The sequence below is a fragment of the Excalfactoria chinensis genome, chromosome 7 (assembly GCF_039878825.1).
Source record: "Excalfactoria chinensis isolate bCotChi1 chromosome 7, bCotChi1.hap2, whole genome shotgun sequence".
In the NCBI taxonomy this organism is placed as follows: Eukaryota; Metazoa; Chordata; class Aves; order Galliformes; family Phasianidae; genus Excalfactoria; species Excalfactoria chinensis.
The window spans coordinates 25594965-25608828 of NC_092831.1; the positions used below are offsets into that span (position 1 = coordinate 25594965).

General features: G+C 45.3%; 1 long non-coding RNA gene across 2 annotated transcripts in view; it reads left to right on the forward strand.

Moving 5' to 3' along the window:
* The window catches only part of LOC140254647 (uncharacterized), a 44401-nt gene extending 30817 nt beyond the window's left edge, over positions 1-13584 (forward strand). For both annotated transcript variants that reach the window (XR_011904278.1, XR_011904279.1), the window contains exons 4-9: positions 2724-2826; positions 4053-4323; positions 7511-7607; positions 7793-7985; positions 10036-10177; positions 13482-13584. This is a non-coding gene — a long non-coding RNA (uncharacterized lncRNA). The remainder of the gene's footprint in view (positions 1-2723; positions 2827-4052; positions 4324-7510; positions 7608-7792; positions 7986-10035; positions 10178-13481) is intronic.
* The last annotated feature ends 280 nt before the right edge of the window (positions 13585-13864 follow it).

The following is a 13864-nucleotide window of genomic DNA, read 5'->3' on the forward strand; positions in this document are numbered from 1 at the left end:
AGTTCCTTTCAGCCAAGAGTAAGGAGATATGAACAATTTGGCTGCTGTCCTCTGCTCCTGCACCACCCAGCCACCGATCATGGCTAATGAAACTCAGTGGCTACTGCATTTTTCGTGGCCCTTCTGACAATATGAGATTAGTGGGAGTGCAGCTGCTTCAGTACCCACACATGTGTCTGTCTTTCCCTGGCAAATCCCTTGATGATGTGAGGCTGTCATGTTAAAGAGGGAAGGTAAAAATTTATAGGCAGTCTGAGCGGCATGTTATTCAAGGCCAGGTTGCTGGCCCATCTGATATTACTTAAGGGGTTGGATATTGCCAGTAAATGAAAATAAATGCTATTAGCGTCCTTTCTGGTCAGGGGAATTAGCTACTCTTTAGCTGATGTTTGGTTTTGCAGCACAGGATATGCTGGCTCTCAAGGGTCATGGCTTTAAATGCTGGGAAGGCGCTAATCTTAGGATTATGGTGATGAAAAGAAATATGAGGATAGAAAAACCTGCAGAGTCTTCACTTCTGTTGCTTACTCTGAGTCTGCTCAATGGACCTGCAGAAATCGGGGGCAAGGAGACAGGGTGCACTGCTGTTAACACCAAGGGTTTCTCCTTTGCCACAGTAGAACCTTGGAAGGGACCTTCTTTCCTCCTCATCTCAGCCAGTCTCAGGAAAATTTTCTTTGCTAAAAAGAACTTCCATTATGTTTCCTGTCTGTATTGAGCCATTTGCTTTTGGCATTAACTGTCAAACTCTGAATCACTCTTTGGGGATGTGTGCTGGAAAGCTGGTGGGAACTGATTGCATATCAGCAGCTGAGATGCAATACTTGGCTTTGCTCTTCTTGGGAATCACAGTGTGCAGACCTGGACAGCATCATGCACGTAGTGTAAGAGACCAAGCACTTCTTGTGGGCTGAGTGCATCAAATCCTGAGGCAAATGCTTACTGCAAACGTTGGGGCATGAGAGAGGTGGGAGGAAGAGATATCAACCTAAAGCTTTGGTTTCTTGCTCAGAGCAAGGAAAGGAATATAAAAAGAATGAATGTAGTTTGTTTTCCTTTGTCAATCTGAGCTGAAATTAGCTATGGGGTATTTAACATTGAAGTGGAAGAGAGAGATGGAAAACTGAAAGAGCAACTGCTTGAAAACTGCACCAAATGCCTCTTCCCAAAGAGAAATATGCAGGGCTTATTTGGTGTAAGGTTGCTCCTCAGCAAGACCCCCAGCTGGGATGAAGAAACAAGAAGCCAAAGCTTCTGGCATCCTGATGCGATGTGACATAAAGAGGAGATGCCACAAGCAGGTGGGGAAAGCTGGCAGTGAAAAAGGTCTCCCATCCAAACCTTATACTGCTTCCACTCTGCTCTGCGGTGGCTTGGGTCTGTGAAACCAAACCAGGGTAGCACAAATGAGAAAATGAGATACAGCTCATAATAATCATCTCAGAAATATTCCTGTAAGGGTCTTGTTTTTATCCCAGGTGAGGATGGGGGCAGAAAGAACGATCCCAAACCTTGATTCCTAGCTGATCCCAAACCTTCATGAGGTCTGGAAAGCCTTTAAAATACTGCTCTGTATCATTAGATGGATATTGCAAGCTCAGTTTGCTCTCCAGGTTAGCGCTGCATGTGCTGAGCTGAGCTCAGCCTGTTGTAACTAGAAAATTTATCCTGGCTCTGAAAAACAAAAAAAACCTTCCCTGATAAATTTGTTTAGTAAAAATGCATGTTATTTTTCTAACACAACAAGGTTTTTCCATGAGGTGAAAACTGAATCCAGAAAAACACAAGCAAGCACATCACAAGAATACAGAGTAGTCAACAGTTAGTGCAGCCTCTTGGAGAAGGGCCTGGAATAAAGCAGCTTTTTATTTGTTTAGCTATTTGTGATATGTTGACTAATGATGTGCTAATAGCAGAGACGTGGCTGTAATAACTGATTGGCTTTAAAATACCTCAGCAGAGCCAGGATCCTATTTGGGCTGAAGGGGCACTTGCAGTTTGCCAGTAAGGCAGACGCTGGGACTATACCCAACAGATCTGGGAAATCGCAGCCATGATCCAGCAAAGCCCAGAAAGCACGTGCTTAATGCTACCCTTCCTCCAAAAAACTTTATATATAGACAAAATGGAGCAGAAGGAATATCTCTGCCATTGGAGAAAGGGGGAAAGACTGAGTTGGCCAAGTCAGGCAGGAGGCCCATGTCAGCGCCAGGAGCTGAAATCACCCCTCCTGAGAACCATCTTTAATGTTACTGCCAAAAGAAGGCTCTTCTCTGACCAAGAGCTGGCCTCCCTGTGGCTCCTACCATGCAAGATCCCCCAGCTCATTGAGCCCTGCCATTTGAATCCTGCTTCTTAATGTTGTCATTTCAGCTTATCTGCCTTTGGTCTGCTTTCTGGGTGGGTAAAGGTCTGGGGATGGGTTAGCATGAGAAGGCTTTTCCTACTGGGATTTGAAAAGAAAAACAACACCAAAATGACCTTCTGTGAGATTCTTTTTAACCTATACTCTTGCCAAAGCTTAATGCTGTGGTGGAGAACGAGGTTGTGCAGTCTGGTCTGGAAGAAGCAGGCATTAACTCTGGGGCAGGCAGCAAGCAGGGCATCCTCAAGTGATAGCTCTGGAAAGGCTGGGAGAAATGTATGAAACATTGGCTCTAACAGCAGGCAGGAGGGATATGTTAACTGATGATAAAACATCACCTCTTTGCTCCACCTTTTAGGAAGTCCTTGTCTCAGAGAAAGGAGATGGTTTTATTGAGGCAGATCCCCGCAGGAGCTTGAAGGGCTACTGGAAGCAAGCAGAGGCTGCCCTGCAAAGACAAGGTGAGCAAACAGGTTGGGCCAATGCCGTTGTATTTGGGGGTGAGGTCTTACATGTACCTTGTTCCAGGAAGCACGTTATGGAACAACTTGAACGAGTGGAGACCTCTTCCCCTAAAGGCAGCCTGTTTCACAGAGGGCTGGGACTCAGCAAAGCCATCTGAGCAGTGCTGCTGCACCAACTCCAGTCATAGTAGCTGGCTATCAGCAGCTAGTGGGGACGCGGTCCCTGACAAGTTGTGTTTGCCCAATCCCTGACCTTTTAGGTCAGTGGGAAGAGTCCCAGGCAGTCAGCAGGCTTGAGAAAAAGCCCCAGATGACATCAGAAATCCAACTTTGAACTGTTATTGCTGTTTGACTCATGGCTATGGCTATTTTATTGTCTGTGCAGCTGTTGGGAGAACTGGGGGTGGCTCCTGGGAGATGATTGAACGTATGTGACATCCCTGAGGTGAAAGAGTTCTGCAGCGAGGCCTTAACGTTATTCCTAACAACCAGTAACTGACAGGCATTACTATCTGGAAGGAGTCTGCCCTGGCTCTGCTGTGAAATTCCTTGGGCTCTTTATACAGAGATAGCACCCACCCTCCCAGTGAACAAGGCAAAGAGATGGTCATTGCCCCTAGAAAGCTTACTGTTTACAAAGGAAACTAGTCCAGCTGTCTATTCTAGAGGTCTCTCCATCCTCTGTGGTCAGGTCCCTTATCTTTTGTACAGAGAGGCACTTAACTTCCCGAGACCTGTCCTGAAGACCTTGGGAAAGCTGAGACCTCAAATCTCCTTCAGGAGAAAGTTACTAAGAAAACGCAGGGTCCCTTAAACTACTTTTCTTTGATCACCTTTTGAGCTCCAGAATTACAGATCTGAGGGTACAGGCCCAGAGATCTGTTGGTCTGAAAGGCTTCTGGCTGTTGTGAAAGCTCTTGTTTTCAGGTGGGTGCTATTAGCAGCAAGGGGAGATGCCTGGCCAGGCTGAGGCTGCTTGCAGCAGCAGGCTTCTCTCTTCCCAGCTCTCTTTCCAAGAGGGTTCAGGGTCAGAGCAGCAACCAAAGTGCCAGGGAAAACTTTCAGAGGTGATAGCTGTAGTTCTATCTGCAAAGCTCAAAATGGAGAGAGACCAAAAAAAAGTCTGAAACTCCACAGTGATTATAATAATAATAATAATAATCCCCAAATCCCTTGTAGTCAGTCTCATCTCACCCCACCCTTTATTTTTTTTCCTTCTCCAGGAGGAAAATGTTTTCCCAGTGTTATTGGCACCCTTCGCAGGACATCTCCAGTGCAGGAGTTGTGCGGGGGTCAGGCAGAGAGATAGCACAAAAGTCTGGGCAGTGAATCCAAATCATCACTCCGCCAGAGATTTTTCCACGTGACTCTTTTAAACTCAATTCTCCAGCAGTTAAATGGAATAGGACTTCACGCAAAGCCATTGCTTGAGCTTGGAGGGAGCTCCTTCGATGTACGTTGGACCAGCATTGCTGCACAGCACAGATGAGCCAGGTATATATGCAAAAAACACAGGGCAGTCTCTGCTTGGAGAGGGAGGTCCCTGAAGCCGGCCTGTGTGCACACTGAGCAGCTGGGTCCCTCTGGACCGCTGGGCTCTCACTAGCAGAGCTGGACATAAGACTTGCAACAGGTGTTACGAATTTTGGTGCTTTTTCTTTCTTTTTTTTTTTTCCCTCAAGCAGGGCAAAAGCATCTGGTCTGTCGTGCTCTGAGGTCATTTAATGTTTTCCAGGACTGCCAGGAAATAGAAAATATTTCTGCACTGTAGAACGCGTAGAGCAAACAAATCTATATACATGTGCAAAAAAGCAGACCAGGGTGTAGTGTTTTATGAAGTATTACAGTGAAGTGGCTCCCAGCACTTTTGCCTTAGGAAGCTGTGCAGCTGTTTCCAGCTGTCAAGCACTTGGGGAGATGCTCTGTGTTTGCACGACAAAGGCAAAAACAGCATACCATCTGCATGACTGCTTTCTTGCTTGCCATGCTGGGGTATCTTCCAGCCCTGCTCTCTGATAAGGTTAGGACTTCCTCTGCCTGCAGACAGGGGTCACAGAAGCGTTACCTTGTTGCTCAAACCCATCTCTGATCTGGAGAAAGTAATGCTTTTGGCTGCAGCTCAAAAACTCCAATGAAAGCTTGATGGAACCAATGGGAACCTTTCCATAATGTGCTCGGGGGTTTGCCTTGGATTTAATCCGTGCTCTGCAAACCTGGCTCAAGGCCAGCAGAGTGACTTGTTTTGTGATGTGCACACTGTCCATTTGAGAAGTGTTTCAGAGATTAGCAAGAGTTCGCCTCCAGACTGGAAGTATGACCCTTTTACTCCATGGAGGACGTCATCCCTGTCTCTCCTGGCCTGTCATGGAATCACAGAATGTCCTGGGTTGAAAAGGACCACAATGAACATCTGGTTTCAACCCCCCTGCCACGTGCAGGGTTGCCAACCTCCAGACCAGGCTTCCCAGAGCCACATTCAGCCTGGCCTTGAATGTCTCCATCTCCAGGGATGAGGCATCCACAGCCTCCTTAGGCAACCTGTTCCTATGCATCAGTGCCTGTCTCAAGATCTGCATAGTCCACTACTCAAGAGCCTGCAGTAATTTAAAATTAGCAGCCATTTGCCAGTTATTAGATGCACCTGAATTATTGTGGCACTAAGGAGCTTTAACACACCTTGAGGCTGAACACCTTGCTAACATAATTATATAAAATAACCAAGTGAGATTCTGTTAATCCTACTGTCTTATATCTGGGGGATTTGGGAAAGGAGATGAGAACTGTTTTCCGAAAGTTATAGAGAGACAAAGCTGTAAATACTGTCTCAGCATTCCCACATCAGAGCACCAGTGCCCGCAGTTGAGTTTCACATTGCATCTTGCTGCAGGATTCCATATATTCCAGCCTTTTATCATGAGAGGTCCTGGAAAGCTCTTTTAGAAGCAACTCCTCTGTCCTGATATATAAAGATTGGCTGTGGCCTCGAGGAAACAAAAGTTGTCCTCCCTTTTGAAACTTGTGGTGTCTTCAGCTGTAGCATCACGGGAGGTCAATCAATATGATCCTGCATAAGATTGTATCAACTGCTTCGTGCCATCCAGAATTTGTATTTTCAGAAGGCTATCCCAAGAGGTGATGAATACATGCACCACTTCAGTTTTGCTCAGGGGCAGCAGCGTGCCAGAACTATTCTAGGCTTAAAATCAAACCTGGGAGAAATAAAATGCTTGAAGAGATTGTTGTGGTTGGATGGTCCTACTGAGGTAGAAGAGTGCATCTTTGCACCACGCGTATGACCACCACTGCAGCTTATCCAAAGGACTGCAAGACTTCCCTGCCAGCAAACTTCGTTAGTCCATCTGGGCGAAATTGGGTGAAGCAGGGAGGACAGAGCAGCCAGATTGCAATGCTTGGATACTCATGGTGTGCCAGAGCAGAGATCTGCTGCACTGGAGTCTGGCTTGAAGCTGAGACTGCAACTTCAGCCCACCCTGGTGCATACCTTGGTCCCACTTAAGCAATGCGAGTGTGTTATTCAGTAGATGCACAGCACTGCTAATGCTTCAGGACAGGTTTATATGTATGGTGATTGGAGACAGACTGTCCTGCAGCATGATTTGTTTGGGTTTACAGTTTTCAAAGTCTTCTAATTGCCTTTTAAATAGCTACTCCTTTATTCCAGGAAATCTGCCTTAGGCTTTCCCAGTTTCAATTCCAGATTCCCACGGAAATCCAGGAGTCAGGGGACATTTCAGGCTGAGGTTTATGCTCCGTGATGTCTTGGCTTTTTATAGATGTTTTAGATGCAAATCGTGTGCTACAGAAAATGTTACAGTAAGAGATCTTAGGATTCACCTTTAAGTTTGTTTACAGGCTGAGAAACATGGTTCAGCCCGCAGCCCTTAATCACGTTGCAGCTACTCAGGCTGAAAACAGCCTGTTAGGACAGCAGGACGGCGCACATCTTGCCATGGGTCTGCTTCATTCAGGTCTCACCTACCATCTGTTAGAGTTCGTCTGGTTCCATTGATTGTGTAGTTTTCAGCATTCTTTGAGCTTTCTAGGGAAATTAAAAAAAAAAAAAGGTTTCTTGTTACAAGTTCCTGTAACTAAATGTAGTTCTAACTCCTACACTATGAATATTTTTGATGTGCTGTTCAAAGCAAACTCATCCAAGCAGGATACTGTTAATGAAACTCAGGAGAAACAAGAGGTCAAGTGACAGGAGTAAATAGAGGTTTCAGTCTCTCTGGAGCTCCTATTCAGAGCCAAGAGGAATTTATCCTGATGAAAAGCCTGGTTTTCACTTTGGAGGATGCACTTTGAACCAGAAACAACTGCTTCATACTAGTGGATTACATGAAGGCATTTATCCACATCTTTCTGCTGCTCCCAAATCTATCCAGGGTCAACTGGCATTTCTTTATTTTCTGTCAAAAGAAGTAAACCCCAAACCAGCATTCTTAACCTCCTGGTGGCCTTGAGATTTGTGTTCAAGGACCATGGGGTTGTAACACTGAGGGGATGTGGTCAGTGGGCATGGTGGAGGTGAGCCGGGGTTGGACTTGGGGGTCTTAGAGGTCTTTTCCAATCTGAATGATTCTGTGATGTTAGCATTTCAGTAACAGAACCATTTATGATGTGAAATGAGTTATCATAGTTTATTCTTTTCACCTAATAGGAATTTGAATTGTACCGTGTTGGAGAAGGCAGCAGTGACACAAACTCCCTTGTTTGAGCAGCAGAAAAACTCAACATATGGAAAAGAACTCAAGCTGGTGAGAGGTTCTTTCTCAAGTCTGTCTGTTTTTACCTGATATCTTTTGAGAGAGCATGCAGGTGTGTTGTTTGGCACCTGTGGATTCATAGCAGAGGGGAATTTGTTGGTCTATATGTAAGGCCTAGACTTCTTTTTTTAATGTTTGTGAAAGTTCTTGCATAACTTACTTAATTCTTTCTGTAGGCTCACGGTGAAGTGAGATGTTCGATGGTCTGGAAGCAGTTGGTGGGAGCTTCACCTTCTCTATCAGCAGGAAAACTTTGGAGAGACAGCTGAAGGATTGAACAGTACCTACCAAGGAGGTAACATCTCCAGTGGAAAAGAGGATGGGGCTTTAAAACACCTACGGCTGGCTTCCACACCCCTCTGACCTGCAGTAAGTGACCTTCTTTCTTTTCCCATCTTCTGCTGTCTCAGCATAGAGAGGCAACTTATCCCCAAGGCCACATTTTGCTATTGATTTATGCAAGCTCAATTTAATGATTCTCCCACCACTATGATCATTTCTGCAGTCATGTCAATAATGTAACTACATCAAGCTTTTGTCAGGCATTTTTTGCTATATTAGAAAAATGCTATTTGCTGTCCTTAAGACTATTCTATTATAACCAAACTGTCTGAACAATTAGTAATGATGTTCAATATGTATTATGCTTCGGGCTTGAATTCAGCCAGAGTGCATTGCTAATTGCTCAGATGGCTTCTTTTCCTCCCACTCTGGAAAGGAAAAAGAATAGCGTTCAGTTTATATGTTAGGAAGATTAACATTGATTTGATTTTTGAGGGCAAAACCTCCCACGAATGATGCATAATGCCATGGCTAGTGATCAAGCAAGCCACAGCCTGGTGCATCAGGCTGTGGAGCTGGGCAGAATGGCCAGGATCAGGTTGCTGGTAGCAAGAAGTCAGAATGTGGTGCTCCCACCCATGCTTTTCCCATGAGACAAAGTAAGCAGCAAACTTCCTTCTTTGTGTAGCTCTCTGTCATCTCTCAGGTGCTGCATCCTTGGTCAGGGGTTGGGAAGATGTGATTTGCTCAGCCAGTTGGAAATCTCCAAGCTGCTCTTGCATAAGGACAGCTCTGGTTTCAGGGGTGAGGGCCAACCAGTGGGCACATAGCCTGGGGAAAGGGTTGGGTGGATGAGGATTTCTGTGAGTATCAGCTGATTTTAGGGTAATGCAGATGCACAAGGGGAAGATCAAAGTATTGGCTGGTACTTGGCACTTAATTGTTCAAAACAATTGTTCAGAAGTAGTGTTTTGACTTTCTTGATAATGCTCTCGTGTTTTCCCAAACAAAACAAATTTGCTTAGTCTTGCACAAATCTATGAATGACTTTGTTCGCCCCCCACGTCCAGTGTTGCAGAGAAGCATGGGAGGGGAATGGAACAAGAAATTGAGTTTGTGTTGGCTCATGGAACTTCTATTTTTGGTGTTTCAGTTTGGTCCCCAAAGTCTTTTTGTTTCTGAACTTCTGAATTTTAGATTCCACGTCTTTAATACACCCTTACTGTATCTCAGGAGAGCCATAACTTACACTGAAATACAGAGGATAGGACAGCACTAATCACTGCTGGCACTGAGATCGGTGCAGGGGGCAGGAGCCATTCCATGGAAAGAAATTAAAACCCAGATGGATGTTTCTTAGGGGAAGCATTTCCCTACTCCCTGCATGTTAAATGGCATAGAAAACTTTCTGTGAGTGTTCTCCAGGCTTTGAAGTCTGAGCTTTTCTCAGGAAGATGAAGCCACTTGGGTCTCCCTGTGGAGGTCTTCCTAGCATAATGTGCGTTTATTTTCACATCTCCCTGTAGTCAGGGTGCAATTTGTCTCAAGTACCCATGGGCTCCTTAGAAATCTGTTGCATTGCCTAAGCTTGTATATGCTGCTCCAGCCAGAGGGGGAGATGGCACTTCTAGGAGATGTCCCCTCTGAGCTGAAACAAGCTGAGAGAAGTCACCCAGAGTGTAGATTGATGCTGTAGGCTTGCATGTGCCTGGCTGTGGAGGAGCTGTTGGTGATTTGTAGAGGCTTGCCCTGGATAGCAGCAGACCAAGGCTATCTTTAGCTAAGGAACCTCTGGTTTTATTATCTGCTGGGTTTTTGTTGTTGTCCTCTTTCCCAGAGAGAGGTCAGTGATATCACTTTCATCTGCACATGGCCCTGTGCTTTTAGCTGACTTTCCACCCTCCCTTTCACTTAACTGGGTTAACTCCAGCATGCAAAACATTCTGTGTCTGACAGAATACTTGTGCCCTAGATATCTGATACGGGAGTCCCACATGTGAGGTTCCTACCTAGAGGAGCTGTTGCCTGCCTTCGGGAAGTCTGCCCTGTGTATTAATGTGGTAGCAGGCAGGACATGACCCACTGGGCTGGGCTCCCTGCTTCTGCCAGGTTTACACCAGCTGTATTTCTATCCTAGTTTCAGGTCGGCCCCACCAAGATGCCTGTCTGCCTTGGCTGATGAGGATTGCTACCCAACAGCAAAGACCGCACTTCCCCTTAATGCACCACGTTGTGGGAAGTGTTTACTGCTGCTGCTCTGACAGAGCAGAAAACCAGAGGTAAGGAATCTGATTGCAGCTACAAATTTAATTTCTGATGGCACATCCAGCCTTGTGGTTTGTTTCTCCATCTCTTGTTGCTCAATAAGCCTGAGCTTCTCATCAGTGAGAGGATCACCAGCAGCGATGGAGAGATGTGCTCACCTCTTGGCAAAGGTGCTTTCATGTAGCCATAAGCCCAGAGCACAGCTGTAATGCTCCCTGCTGCTCCTGCCCATTGCCAATGTCTGGAATTGACCTTGCAGAAGACACTTCTCTGTTTTATCAGATCTCTATCAAAGTAAACAAAATGGGAGAGCTTCAGCAGGAAAAAAAGCATGCCTAAGTAAAAGGTGGGTTACTTGGTTTTGTTTGAAAAAGCTAGATGTTATTGAAATGCCTTGACATGGACACTGTCTTGACCATGTTGGCAATCAGCCTTGTAAGATGTATTTTGAGTGCCCTAAAACCTCAAGCCCACTATTTCCTTGCAGCCTAGGGAGGCCAAATTAAGAGAAGCTTGTAGTAGTCTTTTGGGATGAAAAGGAGTGTGTTGGAAAACCTGGCCACAGCCTGTTGAATATCCAGTAAACAGTTGCTGACAGGAAGATAGCACATGGTGTATGCTCTGTGGGAACTCTCTCCTTTCTTTGGCTCCGTGCCTTCTGTTAGCAGTTTCCGTGGCTATCATCATGGTGATATTCCTGTTTCATTTCTCCCTTGGCTATTGGATGTGGTCATCAGACTCACGGAGCAAAAATCTTACCCTGGTTTGGCTGGGGACCTAACTGGTCACCATTTCCAGCTCCTGCACAGATTTCTGTGCCCATGGCTCCTTGAGACTCAGGAATGGAACTGCAAACCAGCTGCATCCCCAGCTCCAATGGAGCCTCCTTTCCCTCCAAGTGACTCATGGTCTGTGCTGATTGAGGCCCTTTCTTCCAGAAGGCTCTGGGCATGTTGCAAAAAAAGAGGCAAAAGTCACTTGGAAATTACTGTAGATTGGGATAAAATATAAAAGAAGTACAAAGTGGGGTTTGCCTCCCTGGGGAAAGAGGCTGGTTCAAATGCATATCCCTCCTACCCACCTCCAGACAAACTGACTCTCCCCATGAAGTGCTTCTCTCTCTGATGGCTACAGAGTGCTGCATGCCAAGGTGCTTGCAGATTTGGGGGAATGTTGTATTTGAAGGCAGAGTTTGGTTTTAAAGATCAATTCTCTCCCGTACAGAGTGAGAGGAGGCTAATTTTAACAGAGGATTTTTTCCCATAGTTTTTCCTATTTCTGTGACCACACATCTCTCTATTTACATGTAAAGTATAGCCCTCACCACAGTTATTAAATCAAGAACTTAGTATCTCTCACTGGGAAAAGATGCACTTCTTAGGAAAAAAAAAAAAGAGAGAGAGAACTGGGGGACAGAAAATAAGGAAATGTTTGAAGGAGTTCATAAAGCCTCAGATTTCTCTGGGGTCCCCAGCTGTGCTGTATGTTGTCCCAGCTGAACTCCAGATATTTCCTCTCTGCACATTAATGCATTCAAGGAGAAATCAAAGCAGTTGTCTTGAGTGTGCTTTGGGCCAAGTGTGTATGTCCTACCTCAGGACAGCCCTGATCCCTGAGGTTGTGCTCCCTTTGATCTTCCTCCTTACGGGACCGAGGCTGAACACAAGCTTTCTGGAGCTCATTATGGCTATCTGCCTATCAATATGTAAACTGATAGCTTAAGAGTTTTATTTAGGCGTGAATTGGATGGTTACTACAGTGTAGATGCTCGTATGTGTGATTATGAGGCAAATGTGAAGGATCTGTGTGGCCTCGCTTTTCTTCTTTCTCCTTCCCATGCCTGATTTACTTATTCCAGATAGCAAGAAACATACCTTGCCATGTCTTTTCTCTAATCAGGCCCAGGGAAAGGACGAAGGCTGTCTCAGAGCTTTCAGGTACCTAGCAAGTAGCAATATAATGGAAGTCAATGAGAGAAGTAAAACTTTAAACGTCTTAGCTTCACTTCTACCATTGATTAGAAGCCTACAGGATGTCACTACATAGTTAGAGGGGGAGGTCCTGGAGTCATGCCTCAATGTATTCTGTTCAGATCCACACATCCACTAGCATTTCAGCTATTTTGAGAAGCTGGCCTCTTAGCAGAAATCACTGAGTGCAAAGGAGATCAGGAGATCTGCTGATAATTAAAAGCACTGTGAACAGTAGAAAGTGTAGTGAAAGGGTTCCGTCCCTTACCAGTATCAAGTTGCGTAAATCGATGTTGGCCAAAAAAACAAGTTGAAATAACAGCTCACTTCCTAAAATGGAAATATCCCTGTATTTTTTCTGGCAAAGGGCTGCTCTCGGGGGCAAGATCAGCAAGCAGACGGCAGTGACGGCAGCACGTCCCTTGCCACTACTGGCCTGTGTGGTGCAAGGGAAGCAAGAAAGCAGTATTTGCCATAGATCTCCTGACAAGTAGCACATAACTTTGCAGTTTAAAGAATACCATTGGTTTAGCTTGAACTGGCAACTAATAGCCTCCAGCCTAAGTAGTATGCCTTTCTTTTGAAGAAGCTGTCAATCTTCCAGTCTCTGCAAGATCTTGCCCAGATGTTTCTTCCGCTGTATCTGAGCATTGTTATCTACGTAAGGACAAGAACTGTGATGTTCCTCATAGTCTCCTATAGCTTAGTTCTCGACCAAGCTTATGTTTTATGCTTTACTTTTTTTCCACATTCATTCTGCCATTTATTCTTTTCCCAGCCCTTCATTTCTTTGGAAGTTTCTCTGTCCCACACATTTTCTTTCCAAAAGCTCCTTGATGGTGTCTGACTCTGTCCACCTGTTGTCTTGGCATTATTGAGACCCTCTGGGTTGTCAGGCAGAGCTGTGCAACCGAACCAGAGCAAGGTTAGCCAGTTGGTGAGCTCCATCCTTTGCATGGTGCACAGCCCTTATTTATTCCTGCCCTGAAAATGAAAGTAGTATACAAGGAAATCTGAGCACGTACAGATCTAATCCAGATTTGCTCATCTGAGTGATCATGCAGAGTAGCCTTGGTCGCCATAACGTGAAGAAAACTGGATGGTTTCTTAGATGCTGCTTCAGCCTTACTTTGTGGACATGGAAAATGCTTTTTTCAAGCTCTGGCTCTAAAGAGCCCTAGCGTCCTTGTCTTCTGCTGTGCCTGTTTTGAGAAAGCCTTGGAAAGCGCATTTGGAAAGACTTACTTGGTTGCCATGAAAGAGGTATGCATGAAGATCAACTGGAGAATGAATGAGGACGAGCTATTTCTCATGGCCCAATTACTTTTGCATGTTTTCCTGTGCTCAGTTCCAGGTCAGGCTGCTGTTAGCAGAGCAGAGGAAGGGATGGCAGGAATAAACAGGAAACACGTGGCTGCTTTGACATTATTCTTCCACTTATTTTAAGTTCAAGGATCATAAATGGAAATTTGCTCCAGAAGAAAAATCAACGGAATCATCATTCACATCTCACCATGGTTAACCGAGGTTAGTCTATGGATTAATACATGGTTATGTCTGTAGGTGCAGATGCATACACACATGTTGCTTAAAGCCAGGGTGGTTCTTCTGCAGTAAAAATGGATGAAGTCTTGCACTGATTCATGCTGTATTCATGAGCGTTTGCAGATGTGTCTTCCAGCACAGTGCCCCAGCCAAGCTGGGCATGGAGTTGGCTGGCAGAGGAATGAA